This window comes from Octopus sinensis, linkage group LG1 (genome assembly GCF_006345805.1).
Source record: "Octopus sinensis linkage group LG1, ASM634580v1, whole genome shotgun sequence".
NCBI lineage: Eukaryota > Metazoa > Mollusca > Cephalopoda > Octopoda > Octopodidae > Octopus > Octopus sinensis.
This window is the reverse complement of record NC_042997.1, coordinates 37,943,131-37,961,419: the sequence shown is the minus strand read 5'-3', so window position 1 is coordinate 37,961,419 and position 18,289 is coordinate 37,943,131. Positions and strand designations below refer to the sequence as shown.

At 33.8% G+C, this 18,289-nt stretch overlaps 1 long non-coding RNA gene across 1 annotated transcript; it reads right to left on the bottom strand.

Annotated features, from left to right (window-relative positions):
• Nucleotides 1–607: 607 nt before the first annotated feature.
• Nucleotides 608–9,359, bottom strand: LOC118766219. Its single transcript, XR_005002125.1, has 3 exons — nt 9,348–9,359; nt 5,643–5,644; nt 608–743 (listed from the first exon to the last, which is right to left on the bottom strand). It is a non-coding gene; the product is annotated as an uncharacterized LOC118766219 (long non-coding RNA).
• Between the last annotated feature and the right edge of the window lie 8,930 nt (nt 9,360–18,289).

Sequence of the window (18,289 nt, the reverse complement as noted above, 5' to 3'; positions counted from 1 at the left end):
TTATAGAATAACCCACGTCTTTCCATCTCAACTTTTGAAAATCAGTATAAACTATGAAACCGGTTAAATATTTAAATATAATTAAAAACAAAATTCACAGTGCATTTACAACTCCTATTATATATAGCATCAACATAGTTTGTTTGGAAGAAATGGTATTATCACCTTAAAACGTCTTAAGTTCATTATCAGAGTTTAAAAACAAAATTTGCATTTATAGTGAAATATACAGCGTCCATCAAGTATATTCCTAACGTCCCTTTATGTTGATAAGACAGTAGGAAGCTCTTATAATTCACTAGGAAACAAAACGTAGAGACACGTCCGCGCGTTCAACACACACAAACAACATTCAAAGAAGGCATAAAATCTGAATTATTTTCCCTTGTAACGCAAGTTTCAATGAGACTCCATTTTCGCATTTATAAACATCATCCACATTGTTTTGTGTATAAAGTATTATTTTTATTGATTTGTTTTTACAGTTATTTTATTATACAGTAACGTTGTGAATGGTCGACTTATGTAGGCAATGTAACAAAATTTATGAAGTAACAGGTAGAATGACTTGTAACATTTTTACTTATTTATTGCGTACTGGATTCAGATAAACATTGAATTTGATTCATATATAATTCCTTTAAATGAACTAAATGAAGGTTCATTCCTACTCCTAGAAACATACCATCATCTAATTATTCCAATAAAAACAAACACTCGAATAATTATTTCATCCGCAGATGCTTGATCAAATTTACTTTACCATCTTCGAATTCAATAAAGTACAATATAGGATAGCATATTGTTAGAATTTTTAGACGAACTGCTGTAAAATACACTTCAGGCAACGCCTGCAATAAAGTTACTACTAGGCCTAAGAGGCTTTGGGTTTCTCTTTGCCAAACTGATTGACCTGGATAAACGAATCTTGCATTTATGGACAACAGCTGGTCAGCTATAAAAATAACATAGCAATCTCTGTAACTTGGAACCTAACTGTGTAGTTGCTGACCCATGGTCTCGCGAAACTTGTGTTTCATAACAAGGCTTCAATGCGTTTCGTTTGCATATCATGCTTCCTTTTCCAATTCAATAGACATTGTACTTCTGTTTCTGTGCGAGTTAATAAAATCTCAAAGCGTTGAGCTGCATCGTGTTTTGCTAAACTTGTATATCCCCTTACAGTTCACTTCGGTTGTTTTAGTAGCTGATCAGTGTCTGTTGAGGAGCGCATTCATATTCAATTTTGCGAATGTTGAAGTTCTATCGATATTAGGTGTTTTAAGAGGCTTTAATGTTTGCATTTTATAGCTGCAGTGGCTAAATTATCACCTTTTTGTTGGTAAAGTTGTTCGATGTTAGCATCGTTGCGCTTCTAATGCGTTCTCAGAAGCACAAGAACTTCATCGATTATCGTTTATGAAATTAGAGCCGACATTTAAAAGCGAATAGAGTTCGGTGACTGAAAGATAATATCATCATTTCTCGTCTGTTAAAAAGCATATTTGTTGCCCAATTATATTTTTCTGTGGTGGAAAGGTAACTTATCCCAGAATCATTTAAGAAAATTGTGATAAAGCCTCATACTGATAAAATTTACCCAACGCAAGAAATTCGGTATCTTTCCTTAGTACTGTAGGGATTGAACACTCCAGAACGGACGTTACGTGAAACGAGAGAGGGAGCAAATCCTCTATTGGGAATAATATAACCAACAAATATTTTGGGAAACAGCCCAAAGCAGTCACTTTCTCGGGATGATTATAACACCGCATTGAGTGAAACGTTCCAAAAGCAAGATAGAGAGATCCATCTCTCTCTCTCTCTCTCTCTCTCTCTCTCTCTCATAAATCAAGCTATGTGAAGAAAAAGTTAAATAGATGATGTTAAGGAAATACAGAATAGTATGTTCTCTGTGCCAAAGACCGAATGACATCCGTAAAGTTTCACCCGAATTAAGAGCAGTTTGATAGTAATATCAAGCAAGATCAGTTTTATAGAAGAATTGAGCATATTACTCTACCTTCCCTATTCGGGTACTATTTTCCCCACCTAGTTCTGCATGTATGTACTTACTCCTGTATGTACCTACGTATGTATGTATGTATGTATGTATGTATGTATGTATGTATGTATGTATGTATGTATGTATGTATGTATGAATGTATGTATGAATATATGTATGTATGAATGTATGTGTGTATGTATGTATGAATGTATGTATGTATGTATGTATGTATGAATGTATGTATGTATGTATGTATTTATGTATGTATGTATGTATGTGTGTGTATGTATGTATGTATGTATGCATGTATGTATGCATGTATGTATGTATATATGTGTCTATGTATGCGTGTGTGTGCGTGCGTGCATGCGTTTGTGTAAACATATATACACACAGAGGCACACACACACACACACATATCTATACCCGTTACCATTTAACGCTCTTTTGATATCTGCCCCCGCTGACACTCTGTGACCTGATATTCTGTCAAGTATTTATATATTTTATTGCATTTGTTGTGTATTGCTGATATTGGAAACAAGGATTTAATGTGTATATCACACATTTTCTACAAACTTTATTTAGTATATTAAAAAAAACCTCCCCCGTGAATCTTAAGAATTATAAATATTTTGCATCAATTTCTCTTCAAAAAACTGATGATTTATTGACTTTCAAATTCTCCTTCACTACACAATGGTAAAATATATACGTATAACATCACTCTATATATTCATATGTAAGTACATATATACAACTGCCAACATAACTAAACTCTTGTTTATCTCAACATCTGACCGATTCGATAAAGACCACTGAGGAATACACAGGTCTTAAAAGATTTTGAAGTCAGTTCATAAATATTTTTGTTATCAGATTTTGTAAGCTGCCGTCCAGCGACAGGCGATTTTTACCGTTATAAAAGAACACATCACCCGCTTTAATCTTGAATATTATCAATGATGTTCATGGAGCTGACAGGGAATCAAGTGATATTAGTTACTAGACAATTAACACTTTCCTATGTACAACTACTATAGCTATATAGCCTAACAAAGAGAAACTTGCACTCCACGCGAGGACATTATTATCAAACAGCAGCAACCAGGGAAAACTGATTGCTTTAATGTACGAACTCATAACGGTTACCGAAAAACGATATCGTAGAGAGATTTTTCAGCGACACAGTATAAATCACAAACTCGCTTCCTGTCTATAGGTATTATACCAGAGAAGAAGAAAAAAATGTACTATTAAGACAGTCTCCTCGTCTGGAAGATCTTCAATTATTCTGCTCTTAGATTTGGAATGAAGAAAGGATTTCGCCAAATAAATTTAAGAGAGAATACTGTGCTAACATCGACAGTAAAACATATAATCGCCTCTGGGTCTTTCACCACATCGGTAGGCAAACTAAATAATTGTAAGGCACTGAAAGATACGTAATAGATGGATATTAATACTGCCTTTCTACAGAAAACTATTAATATATATATTCATAAGAATATATATATTCATATATATTCATAAGAACTATGGAAATCCATATTGACAAATCAAAATGGATTGCTAGAGCATGGGCGAAACGTGTAGCCAAGGACAGGATCAGCGATTTGGCTCGAAACCATAGTCTCACTGCTTGCAACAACATCAAGTACAAACTTTACATAAACCCGACCATATAGTGACTGATGAGTATGCAAGTGGAAAAAAGGTCGTGTGGAAGAGTGCTAAACAACAAAGTTCTCCTCACCAAACTAAGAGAACGCTATGTAAACCTTGCAACAACACGATTAGATTATAGAAAGCTTTTGACTCCGTTCCTAATACATAGTCACCGAATAGACTAGTTTGCGATCTATGAATGCTCTGTAGAGGATACCCACTCTATAGATACTGAGTCACACAGGATCCTGATATCAAGTGGTAACATCCACAGAAACAATTATATCTTGAGCTTTATTATCTAGAAATAGATATATGAGGTAGTCTTCAGTTCCCGGTGGGCAGCTTTCGAATGTCGTACAGTATCTCTAAGACAGTACTTGCTCAAGAATAGTAGCAAAGAGCAATGCATTAACCTCGTGATGAGAAGCAAAGCTACGAGTCAGCTTTGAGATTTTCAAGCGATACTCTCCGTTTCATGATCTTCTATTCGATCCCAAATCAGATGGACTAAACTAGCCTAATCACCTGAATGTGGATGCTGGGGCGGAAATCTGCTCCGGTATCTCGTTATTTATTAAAACAAACAAAATATTATCTTTTTGTTTGTCTTAATAACTGACGAGATCTCGGAGCAGATTTCCGCCCCGACATCAGAAACTCGGAATTTTATTATGGCAACCATATTATTGTCACATATTTTATTACATATATATATATATATATATAATATATATATATATATATATATATATATATATATAATTTATTTAAGCAGCAGAAAATTCAACAAAATCTGTTACTCTGAGTTCTCGTTGCCGTTCATCAGACAGTTTTTGCTAGAATGGAACTTATATTCTAGCAAAAACTGTCTGTTGAACGGCAACGAGAAACTCAGAGTAACAGATTTTCTTGAATTTTTTGCTGCTTAAAATAAAGCATATTACTCTACCACTGGTATTTGAGTACTCTTTTTTCCACCTTGTTTCACATTTATGTGTTTACTCCGGTATATATATATATATATATATATATATATATATATATATATATATATAATATATATATATATATATATATATATATATATATATTATATATATATATATATGTATATATATATCTGCGTGTGTGTGTGGTGTCTGTAAGCACATGGCCTAGTGGTTAGAGCAGCGGGCTCGCGTTCCAGGGATCGCGGGTTCGAAACGCTGACCGGGCGATGTGAGTGTTTATGAGCGAAACACCTAAGCTCCACGCGGCTCCGGCAGAAGGTAATGACGAACTTCTGCTGATTCTTTCGCCACAACTTTCTTTCCTCTTGCACCTTGCATCTCACCTGCGACGGACTGCGACGGACCGGCGTGTAGGTGGGGAATCTATACCGCTAAGGAAACCGGGAAACCGGCACTTATGAGCCGGGCATGGCGCAAGAAGGAGCAAACGCTAAAGCATATTAAATGGTGGTATTTTATCATGGCCGCAGCTGCGATCTGAAACTACAGCAAACTATATATATATATATATATATATATATATATATATATATATATATATATAGATAGAGAGAGAGAGGAGAGAAGTGAGTGAGAGAGAGAGATAGATATGCATATATATACAAATGTATGTATATATGTATATGTGTGTATGAATATATATATATATATATATATATATATATATTATATATATATATATATATACATATGTGTGTGTGAGTGTGTGTATAAATGTATGTATATATATGTATGTATTTATGTAAGTATAGTAATGAAAAGTATCTGCTTTGTTACTACGAACTGTCTACTGTCTTTTTCCGTCGATTTTTTTTCCACCTATTTTTATAAAACTTTTTTCCAATATTTTATAGCGAGATGTGAAGTACGTCAGGCTGTCATTAATTCCACTGTGCTTATGGTTCGTATGTTGCTGATTCTTGCACACCAAGGAATATCGTTATATTCTGAACTTCTTTTCTGTGTTGAAAGCGGTCCATGCAACAGGAAATTTATCGAAATATTACTAAAAGCCGTATTATCGGTATATCTCAAAATGCTTACAATTATTCGTCTTTTACAATTTTTTTTTTTCTACAAATTTGATTTTGTCTGATTAGAAATCAATTTTAGGTAACATGGGATATACTTGTATGTATGTATGTATGTATGTATGTATGTATGTATGTATGTATGTATGTATGTATGTATGTACGTATGTTGTTATATACGTATGTTTGTATGTATGTACGTACGTGTGTATATATGTATGTACGTACGTATGTATGATTTTGTGTGATTAGAAATCAATTTTAGGTAACATGGGATATACTTGTATGTATGTATGTATGTATGTATGTATGTATGTATGTAGTTATATACGTATATTTGTATGTATGTACGTACGTGTGTATATATGTATGTACGTACGTATGTATGATTTTGTCTGATTAGAAATCAATTTTAGGTAACATGGGATATACTTGTATGTATGTATGTATGTATGTATGTATGTATTATGTATGTATGTACGTATGTATGTACGTATGTAGTTATATACGTATGTTTGTATGTATGTACGTACGTGTGTATATATGTATGTACGTACGTATGTATGATTTTGTCTGATTAGAAATCAATTTTAGGTAACATGGGATATACTTGTATGTATATATGTATGTATATATGTATGTATGTATGTATGTACGTATGTTGTTATATACGTATGTTTGTATGTATGTACGTACGTATTTATATATGTATGTACGTACGTATGTATGTATATATATATACACACATATATATGCATATGTTTATCTGTATATAGATCTATATGTATATGTAGATATGTAAGTACATCTCTCCTTTATACATACATACATACATACATACATATATATATATATATATACATACATATATACATATATATATACATATATGTATATATATATATATATATATATAATATATATATACACACATATATATATATGTACATATATGATAGGACTTTATAATATCCTAGATTTCTTAAATTTATAGTTTCCTTCGAGAACAGCAGCATAGAATGCTTAAGATAGATTGACACTACAGACATAATCGATTGCTCAAAATGAAGCGTAAATATCTAATGAAAAGACTAGCTGCAGTTTTTCTGAAATATTGATTTCTATTCAACGAGGAAATAAAAGTGTTGACATTTATTGATGTAGATATCAGAATTTATAACTCGCTTAAACGACATAAATCAAGCATTTTATCCCAATATAGTTTAAAATTTAGACGATATGGATTTAGATCACTAATCGGAAGTCTTTAATCAGCTTACATACTCGTGTGCTAGTATACTATTTATATACCAAACAGGTTCATAACGTTGTCCAAGCCAAGTGGCCAGTGTGTTTGTACTAGGGATTCAATATTTATAAATCGAAAACAACAGTTCAGTGTGACTGGAGTCAATGACCTTTTGTTGTAATATCAAAATAAGAATCAAATATATAAATCTGCATGAAAGTTAATGAGAAAAATTATATATCTAAATGGAGAATGTAGACTAAACTAGAATCTAATATATATATATATATATATATATATATATATACAAATATATATATATATTACTCTTTCGTTTTTCTTACTTTCTCTCATTCTTTTACCTTCGCTTCTATTATTCTATCCTATTACTCTTTCATTTCTCTCTCTTTCTTTCTCCCCTTCTCCCATCCTGTATTTTCTCACTTATACTACCTCCAATTTTTTCCTCTCACCTTCACAGTTCTTTCTCTGTCATTCTCTCTCCCTCGCTCTCCCTCCCTTGCTCATGTGTCTCCCACGTGACCATCGGCCATCCTTTTCTTCCTAACTGTCTTTCTGTTTTCCCTCCGGTGTAGCTGGTTCAAGGAACACGTGTTCATGTCTGTCTCACGTCCAAGCTTGATTTACGCGTTCGTCACCACAGCATCGTTTAGGCTTAGCAGTCCTTCCTGTTTGTTTTTACTGTCCCGTTTGTGCTACCAATGTTGACCGTCTGCAAAATCCCAAATATTATTTAATTTGCTTTGTGGGAGCAACTGTTTTATCAAAAGCATATCTTATTGTTAAATACTCGAAATACGAGAGTAGAAAAACAGCCAACAAATGACGAAGGGTCGTTTTTTGTGTTTTTTGTCTTGTTTTCCATGTGTGCCTTTCGTTGTTTGAAAAAACAGTTCACATTCCAAGTACTGGTACTTCGTTTTTTCGTTGTACATGTTTCGTGACGTCCTCTGCCCAAATATGAGTATATATATATACGTTTAAATGTATGTATATACATATACGTATGTATATATGCATATATATATATACCTACATAATATATATATATATATATATATATATATATATATATATATATATATAGATATATATATATATATATTACATATATGCATATATATATATGTGTGTGTGTGTCAGCATATATATATATACACATATAAGTGAGGGCGCGTGGCTTAGTGGTTAGGGCATTCGGCTCATGATCGTAAGGTTGTGAGTTCGATTCCCGGCGACGCGTTGTGTCCTTGAGCAAGACACTTTATTTCACGTTGCTCCAGTCCCCACTCAGCTGGCAAAATGAGTTGTACTTGTACTTCAAAGGGTCAGCCTTGTCACTCTCTGTGTGTCACGCTGATTATCCCCGAGAATTACGTTAGGGTACACGTGTCTGTGGAATGCTCAGCCATTTGCACGTTAATTTCACGAGCAAGCTGTTCCGTTGATCGTATCAGCTGGGACCCTCGACGTCGTAACCGGCGGAGTCTTTTTTTTTTATATACACATATATAAGACAGAAGATGGAATCTTTAAAAAATGATGTATAAAATATAAATGATGTATCAAGTGTAGTGAAGAGTGGACGCGTTTAAATTACTTTCAGAATGTGCATTATTCGTAATAACCATAATTAATTCTATAATTACCCAATTAACATGCATAATTAAGGAAAATTAATATAAGTAAAATTCATTTAAAGCATTACTTTTTCAAAACATTTAGGAAAACTAGCGTTTATACAAACCGTAATCCGTTGCTTGATATGAATTGAAAAATCATATTTGAATTACTTGAATCGTAACATGTGACTTTTGACATAAGGGAAAAAAACTGATTCTAATAGTTTTCATACATTTCTAATGAAGTATTAACGTTTAATATGGAGTTAAATGATTCGGATCGAGCTTTCGAAATGTATCGTTATGTCAGCATATTAATACTTATCACTTATGTTCTAGCAGCCATAATATATTTTTTGACATATTAAATATTATTTGATATGAAGGCGGCGATATAGCAGAATAAAATGCTTCGTAGCATTTCGTTCGTCTGTATATTCTAAGTTCAAATTCCGACGTGGCTGACTTTGCCTTTCGTCTCTTCGGAGTCGATTCAATAAGTACCAGTATAGAACTTGAACTGCTGTAATCGACCCTCCCGCTAAATTGCTGGCTTGCTTCAAAATTCGAAACAAATAATATCCCATATGAATTTTTTATAAGATAGACGAAAATTTTATTCTCTTGTTGATTTGATAATTTTTGTATTTTATTCATATTTAAATTGTAATTCAAAATCTGAATAGAATATATGAGTTTTCATATATAGAAGCTTTTGATACAAAGAATGTATACATTCATACCTGCTTATTCTATGCATGCAAATACAGAATTTAAAGCTATGTGTTTCTCTTTGTCCGTCTTTGATCTTCACATGAGTTCCTTCCTATCACCTGGAATATCTTTAACAGCTGTTCAAATGACACAATCCCTTACATTGTGACTATCTCGACTGCTTCATACATAGAATTTGGTGTTATATACATAAAAACATGAACGATATTATTGTCAACAACACATTGGTTTTGGTTATGAATCTACTGGCCAGCAAGAACAGTTAACAATTGAATTGTATATATTTATGCATATAACTATGTATGTATGCATATATGAGCAGCTACTGCTCTGTACGGTAAATTTAGTAGCTATATTTCTCGTTAATTCCCATTCCCTTGTTGAAATCCACAGATATATAGAGGCGCAGGTGTGTCCACTGACGTAGGCGTGGCTGTGTGATAAGAAGCTTGCTTCCTAGCCACACCGTTCCGGTATCAGTCCCATGTGTGGCACCTTGGTTAGGTTTCTTTTACGATAGCCTCGGGTCGACCAAGTCCTTGGTAATGGATTGGTAAACGCGAACTAAAAGAAACCTGTTGTATATATGTGCGTGTGTGTGTTTGTGTGTGTGTGTGTGTGTTTCGTTGTGTGTGTGTGTATTTGTGTCTGTGTTTGTCTCCTACCGTTGTTAATAAGTACCAGGGTTTACAAAAATAAGTCATGGGGTGGATTTCTCCCACTAAAAATCCTTTGAAGGCGGTGCCACGGCATGACCGAAGTTAAATGGTTGAAACAAGTAAAAGATAAAATATATTAAAATACAAAATTAAAAAAAGATAAAATGTAGAAATGAATTATTGTTTATCTCCATATGATTATTTCAAAAGTTAATGTAGGAAACACACCGGGATTTTGTAATAACACTTTAACTAACATCACATAGAATCAAATAAGTTGCCAGTGCGTGTCTTCCAGCTCAGAGAAATTACATTTACTTTTTAAAAAAAAAACATGTCACACAATTACGTCCATCTCATTTTCCTAATAGAATATTCATAAGTACACAATCATATTCTGTATGTATTTTTCTTGAAAATATATATTATTTCTAATACTTGAGTCATATATTCAGTTTGAGATATCTCAATTTGTAAAGATAGCGCACATCGCAAGATAATTATACATAATGAATAATATAAGAGAACAGTATTAATATGACAGTAGTGAACAGAATACGTGTATATTAATAATAATCCCCGTTTGGCCGACACGGTTTTAAGTTACATGCTACTGAATTAATTTTGTGCGATATTAAAGGTTTCCTTTTCTTACAATCCACTGGTATATTATTTCTTTTCACAGCATAATCTATAAACCATACCTATGTCATTAAAGGTATGCAAATTATATGTAAATTTGTATATTGCATATTTCATTGATCATTAAAATCTTATAGATAGATATTTGTCTTTATGAATATGCGTTTGTCGGTTTTCACTCATTCAAAGAAATATTCAAAAGACATGCATAGAAAAACATCAAAAACTATAAAACCGAAAAAAACCCCAAAAAACAAATGGAAAACAAGTATTGTTTATTTTTCTGAATTTTCTCTGAAGCCTATAATGTATGTATATATGCAAGCTCGTATGTCTATGTGTGTCTACATGTATGTATGTATGTATGTATGTATGTATGTATGTATGTATGTATGTATGTATGTATGTATGCATGTATGTATGTATGTATGATTGTATGTATGTATGTATGAATGTTTGTATATATGTATGTATGTATCTATGTATGTATGTATGTATGAATGTTTGTATGTATCTATGTATATGTATATCTATCTATATATATATATATATATATATATACAGATAGATAGATATGCATGTTAAATAACGTATGTAGATTCGAATATTCACGTACCTGCATATATATATATAAACATATGTATGTATATATATATACATACATATATATATTATATATATATATATATATATATTATATATATATATATATATATATATATGCAATTATATATGTATAATATACGTAGTCAGAAAGAGAGAGGTAGAGAGTGTAAGAGAGAGAGAAAGAGAGAGAGAGAGAGAGAGAGAGAGAGAGAGAGAGAGAGATAAAGGAAAAGAGAAGATTTACTTTGGTGCCAGAGGAATAAAGGTTGCTTATATCTGACAACATATTTTTAGTTCGAATTTTCAGAATTTTCTTACGAAAATATCAGGAAGTTCAATATTTTAACTGTATATTGGGATGAATTTTTCAGCAAGTCATGATGTATATCCATTAACTCCATGGTTCAATTTATTTTACGATGTGTATATACCTACCTACCTACATACTTCCTCACCTTTTCTGAGATTCTGATCCATGTTTGTATAATTGCATTCAGATCATTGCATTAATATGCATTTGTGCATTTATTTACGAGATTACAATGTGAATATAAATTGGTAAGAAACGCAACACGTTTGGCTTTTTAGTACAATGTACAAATCACCGATATCATTATAATCAAACCGGAATTCCAACAGTGTAGAAGTTCGCTAAAGAGCGCAAGACTTAACGACCCGACATCCCCATGCCCCAAAAAAAAAACTGGAAAAAAAAAAGAAGAATGGTAAATACGAAACATTTGTTGTAAAACATATTTACAATGCTCTTCCGGAAAAGATTTTCACGAAGGCACTCAAAAACATGCATACACACACACACACACACACACACACACCACACACACACACACACACACACTATCTAACTAACAGAAACATGCAGGCAAAATTGCACGCACAAATATGCATACACAAATAGGCTAGCAGAAGCATTATTTTCTTCTTTCGTATGATTATCATCGTCAACATGATCATCATCATCATAACGAATATCAACGTGATTATGAACATGATCATCATGATTATTATTATCATGTTTTAGTAGTAGTAGTAGTAGTAGTAGTAGTAGTAGTAGTAGTAGTGTTGGTAGTATTAGTAGTAGAGGTAATAGTTGTAGTGGTTGTATTAGTAGTAGCTGTTGTTTATTATTTTATTATCATTATCTTATTTCTATCATAAGCTTCCATTGTAGTACCGAGCGAAGCCTTCTGTATCTTGGTTTCATTTCGCTATGGTTTCTTTTCGTGCTCTCAGTTACACTGTATTGGAAGTACTTTACGTACAATATGCACGGTACCTAGTAGTGCTATTTTCTGTATGTTTTATACATTTGCAAGTCCAGGTGTTTTGGTTACGTATTTGTTTCAATGCTTTTTTAATCATACATAATGCACATATTATTTTAGGCTCCACATTCAGGTTATCTCTATTTAAGGTATTTGTACTTTGAGAGCTTTTTTCCGTTTTTATTATTATTATTATTATTATTATTATTATATTATTATTATTATTATTATTATTATTATTATTATTATTATTATTACTACTACTACAACTACTACTACTACTGCTATCATTGCCTTTGCACAGCTTCTAATGCTGGAGATGTACTAGAGTGTCAGCTCTTCAGTGCCAGTGAACTAAGGTAACACCTCTTATTGTTCAAGCACCTTCCTGAGTATTCGAGCGGTTCCAAGCAGTGCTGTTTTCTGCAAGTGCTCCACCCTTACTGCATCCCCTATTTCTTCCACGTACTTCTCGAGATTTTTGCTCACTGTTCCCAGGGCTCCGACAATTATTGGTAATACTGCTAGCTTTTTCATCGAGCACAACTGCTTAACATCCCAAGCTAACCTGTCATATCTCTCAACTTTTCTTTCTTTCTTATCGCATACCTTTTTTGTCAGCTGGGCATGCTATATCTATGATCCAGCATAGTTTCTTTTCTTTTTCAATTAAGACTATGTCCGGCTTCCTATTTATCTCATGGTCGCACTGAATCATAAAATCCCATAGGATCTTTGCATTTCCATTTACGACGATGTCATCAGGCTTGTAGTCGTACCAAATTTTTCTCTCTCAAGTCATACTTGTTGCAGAGTGTCCAATGGACAAGCCTTGCTATATTGTCGAGGTGTCTCTTACATTCCTTCTGTGATAGTCGCGTACATTTGCTAGTAATATGCCATACGTTTTTACCATTTTGTCCACAGATTCTGCACTTATCACTTTCTGGTGTGTAGTCTACTGTGTATTTTATATAGTTTGTACTTAGTGCTTGATCTTGGGCAGCACATATTAGAGCCTCCATTTCCGATTTTAAATCACTTTTAGTTATCCACAGCCATCCTTTTTTCTGTCTCTATGAAATTGGCCATGCATTCTATTCTTTACCAACCTATTTTCACTTTCATTCGTTTTCAATTTCTTGTATAGTGCTTTATCTTTGCAATCTTTCATTCTACACAAGCCTGACATTCGTACTTCTAATAATAGCAGTTCTGTGGCATTTTTATATACCGTTCTATTTTGTTTTCTCTTGCGCTAATGTTGTGTTCGCATCCAATCAGTCCTCTTCCCCTTCTTTTTCTTGGTACATGCAGTCCGTCTGTGTCACTTTTTGGGTGGAGTATCCCACATCTAGTCAGCCACTTGTCTTTCTGTCTAAAATGTTTAGTTCGTCTACTGTCCATTTATTTACCTCTGCTCCATATCTAAGGCGTGAAACCGCCCAGGTGTTGTTAGTTTCGACCTTATTCCGTCCGTTTAATTTCGACATAAGGTTCAATCTCAGTCTGCGCAAGTACACCACTTTAAATTTTTCTGTCATTTCTTTCTCCACCAATTTATCCATTTCTAAAGTCCCCAGGTACATGTTTCTTAAATTATGATTAATATTACTTTATTATTATTATTTTAATTTTTATTATTATTATTATCATTATTATTATTATTATTAATATTATTACTATTATTATTTCTATTATTATTATTATTATTATTATTATTATTATTATTATTATATTATTATTATATTATTATTAGTTTAATTATTATTATTCTATGTTTGACTTTTGCTTTAAATTTGTACAAGTTGGCTCCAAGTCTCACCCAGAGACCTCAAGAGACAACAGGTTGGAAGTTCGTGTTGTTATGCCTAGTGTGCCATATATTTGGTTTTGTATTATTATTATTATTATTATTATTATTATTATTATTATTATTATTATTATTATTATTATTATTATTATTATTATTATATTGTATAAGCAAGATCGATATTATTACGTACCAGTAAAATATTGCCGTAGTTGTTGTAGACTGCTCCCATGCCTTGAAATTGTTTGCTTTGTGTAAAGCGTAAAATGCATAGGCGCGGCTGTATTGTAAGAAGTCCGTTTCGTAAACGATGGTTGTGGGTTGAGTTCCTTACGTGGTATATTACGAATTGTCTTTTACAGCAGCATTGTGCTGACTTTTGTGTTGTAAGTGAATTTGGCAGGCGGACACTGAGAGACATCTGTCGTATATTTATATGTATAGATATCTATACATGTTTGTCTTTATGTTTTTCTTTGTAACCCACCACCATTAGAAAATCGGTTTGGGTTCGTTTTGTATTGTGGTAGTTCGGCGAAAGAGGCGGATAGAATAAATATAAGATGTTAAATGATACATCATGGGATCGATGTATTCGACTACACCTTGTTGCTATTAATATCATTAATATTACTTATTTTCATTTTTTATTATAATTACCATCATTAAAGTGGCGAGCAGGCAGACTCTCTAGTACACCGGGCAAAACGCTTAGCGGTATTTCGACTGCGTTACGTTGTGAGTTCAAATTCCGCCGTGGTCGACTTTGCCTTTCATACTTTCGGGGTCGATAAATTAAGTACCAGTTACGCACTGGGGTCGATGTAATCGACTTAATACCTATGTCTGTCCTTGTTTGTCCCCTCTGTGTTTAGCCCCTTGTGGGTAGTAAAGAAATAGGTATTTCGTCAGTGGTTACCTTCTGAGTTCAAATTTCGTCGAGGTTGACCTTGCCTTCCGTCCTTTCGGAGGTCGATAAATAAATAACAGTTATACAATCGACTGTTCCTCATCACCAAAAGTGGTTGCCTTGTGTCAAATTTTGAAAATATTCTAATCGTTTACATCAATATCATTTTACTGCGGATTTCGACGGACGGGAGAAAAATCTTCCCCAATCTTTTCACGGAGCTTTACATGTGGAAGCGTAAAAAAGTAAATTAGATTTTGATTTATACATTAGTCTTGAACACTTAACGAGCACTTTGGAATATTCATATCTACTTGGGCCAGACCTTAGTATCGATTTCCTAACATATTTTAATTTTATTCTGCCGCTTATATCTAATGCAAAATACGTCTTCCACTTTTCCTCGGATCCACCTCTCGGCATAAATAAAGAACACAAAACGAAAGAACCACCAGCTAAAGTAAACAAGTTGTAAGAATTTATATGAATGAACGAATAAACAAGAAACAGAAACTGGAAAGGAAAATACATTTTTACAGCCCCAACAAATCAAGAAACTGCACAACAAAAACAACAGCAGCTGTTGCCGCTGCTGCTGCTGCTACTGCTACTACTACTACTACTACTACTACTACTACTACTACTACTCCTACTACTACTGAAGAAAACTAACTTAACATATATTGATGGATGGAATGGGGAAGCACTCCGTCGGTTACGACGACGAGGGTTCCGGTTGATCCGAATCAACGGAACAGCCTGCTCGTGAAATTAACGTGTAAGTGGCTGAGCACTCCACAGACACGTGTTCCCTTAACGTAGTTCTCGGGGATATTCAGCGTGACACAGAGAGTGACAAGGCCGGCCCTTTGAAATACAGGTACAACAGAAACAGGAAGTAAGAGTGAGAGGAAGTTGTGGTGAAAGAGTACAGCAAGGATCACCACCATCCCCTGCCGGAGCATCGTGGAGCTTTAGGTGTTTTCGCTCAATAAACACACACAACGCCCGGTCTGAGAATCGAAACCGCGATCCTATGACCGCGAGTCCGCTACCCTAACCACTGAGCCATTGCGCATCCACTAATATATTGATACTCAACGAGCGAACCGGTAATGCTTTCAGCTTCCTCCCACCAAATCCACTCGCAAAGCTTTGGTCGCCTCCGAGGCTGCAGGAGAAAACGTTTGCCCAAAATACCACGCGGTCACATCATGAGCAATTATATTCTACTAGAACCTTGAATTTTATTTCAGGATGCTGAATATATAAACTTGAAAGTGTATTTTTCGGATTTGAAGTCACAAATGGCTGCATCAACACGAAAGGGTACGCAGAATTTACTGCGTTGATTAATCTATCTAAAACCACATGCACACACACATACACAAACATATATACACTAGTGTAAAACATGCATTTATAATCTACCACTCAATTCAATACATACTCATACACACAAATATAATATCCATTAGTATATTATTGAAATATATAAAACAAATATCTGGTGTATTCCTATACTGTATGTAATTGATATTTATATAATATGAAGACAGGATGTTTTAAAATTGAATTTTAAAAGCTTCTGTAATGGATTAGTGAAGACAAGTAAGGAACACAATTGTATAAAGGTAATATAAAAATGCATTTCAATCTATCAATATTTTGAAATGCCTTATCTTATATTTTATACAAAACTCAATATAAAATATATTTCTAAGGCTTCAAAGCAACAATGTTCATAAAATATATTACGCTGTTAAAGTACTTTACATGCCGATCTCCTTCGGCATTTTTCTCTATCACATAATGCGCAGTTATATTTGGTGCATAATCTTATTATAATGGGCGTTATGCCCGTCTGTCTGTCCGTTTGTCCGTCTGTCTTTCCATCTCTCCTTCTATTTGTCTGTTCCCTCTTCATTGTCAAACGGTTCGACCATAGGCCATGATGTTTTTCAGGATTACGAAGGAGGTAATCTGGAAGGTTTTAGCGGGGACAAAATGGGAAATACTATGATTATTTAGTGGATATTGAGTTTTGTATTAATGAATCATCTTTAATTTGCTTTTGCTAAAATTCTGGTGACGGGGATTAACTCTGGATTCCACCCCACTATAGTTCGTAAATTTAGACGGTTTAGATTTGCGATATTACCCCTTCATTTCCCAAGTAACTCATCGTATAGCTCGTTGTCCCGTCGAGTCGCGAGGATGTTTAATAGCGAAAATAAAATGGAAAAAGTGTGTGTCAGTATATAGTGTGTGTGATTATTTCTTGGTTATTGAAGTGTGTCAGTCTTGAGCATGATTCAAAACGGCTAATCAAAGCGGCTGCTGTTTACATCTCAGTTTTGTCCATGAAAATAACCCATGGTACCAGAACATCCAGACATTATTCGTATAGTACAGTGAGAGGTAAGTCTTAGTTTGATTTTTTGCAATGCTCAAGATCCGCTCGCGCATTCACAGCAAACAAGGCACAGGGCCAGTCTTCAGAACGTGTAGGTGTATTTTTTCCGACTCCGATGGTTATACGTCGCTATGTGTAGAACAACGGACTCCAGTGACTTGAAAATTAGCGTTGACCGAACAGAAAATACCGTCTACTAAAAAGCTTTGTAATCATATTGATATTGTCGGAAGGAATATGGTTCATAATGTAAATAAAGAAGTTCGTGAACTCCGAATGTATAAGTGTATAAACAAGTGTAAAATAGTGTAAACAACTAAAATAAAAGTATATCTAAATAACATTTTTTCTTAAATCCTTTTATGTAGTGATCGAAGGAAGCTCTGGCTTTCGTTAGGAGTGGTCCACATAACCATTCATGACACACAAGCTGGGAGTCTATTTCAGCTCGTGAGTGAATCGTCATCGCATGTCACTTAGTCGCAAACACATGTCATATAGCTGCAATAGAATGCTGTATCAACAAAAATAATGTGATTTCTCTAAGACATCCCCCAGTAATCTATCAAGTCCATTTACACATTTCTCAATACATACTGCTGTCATGACT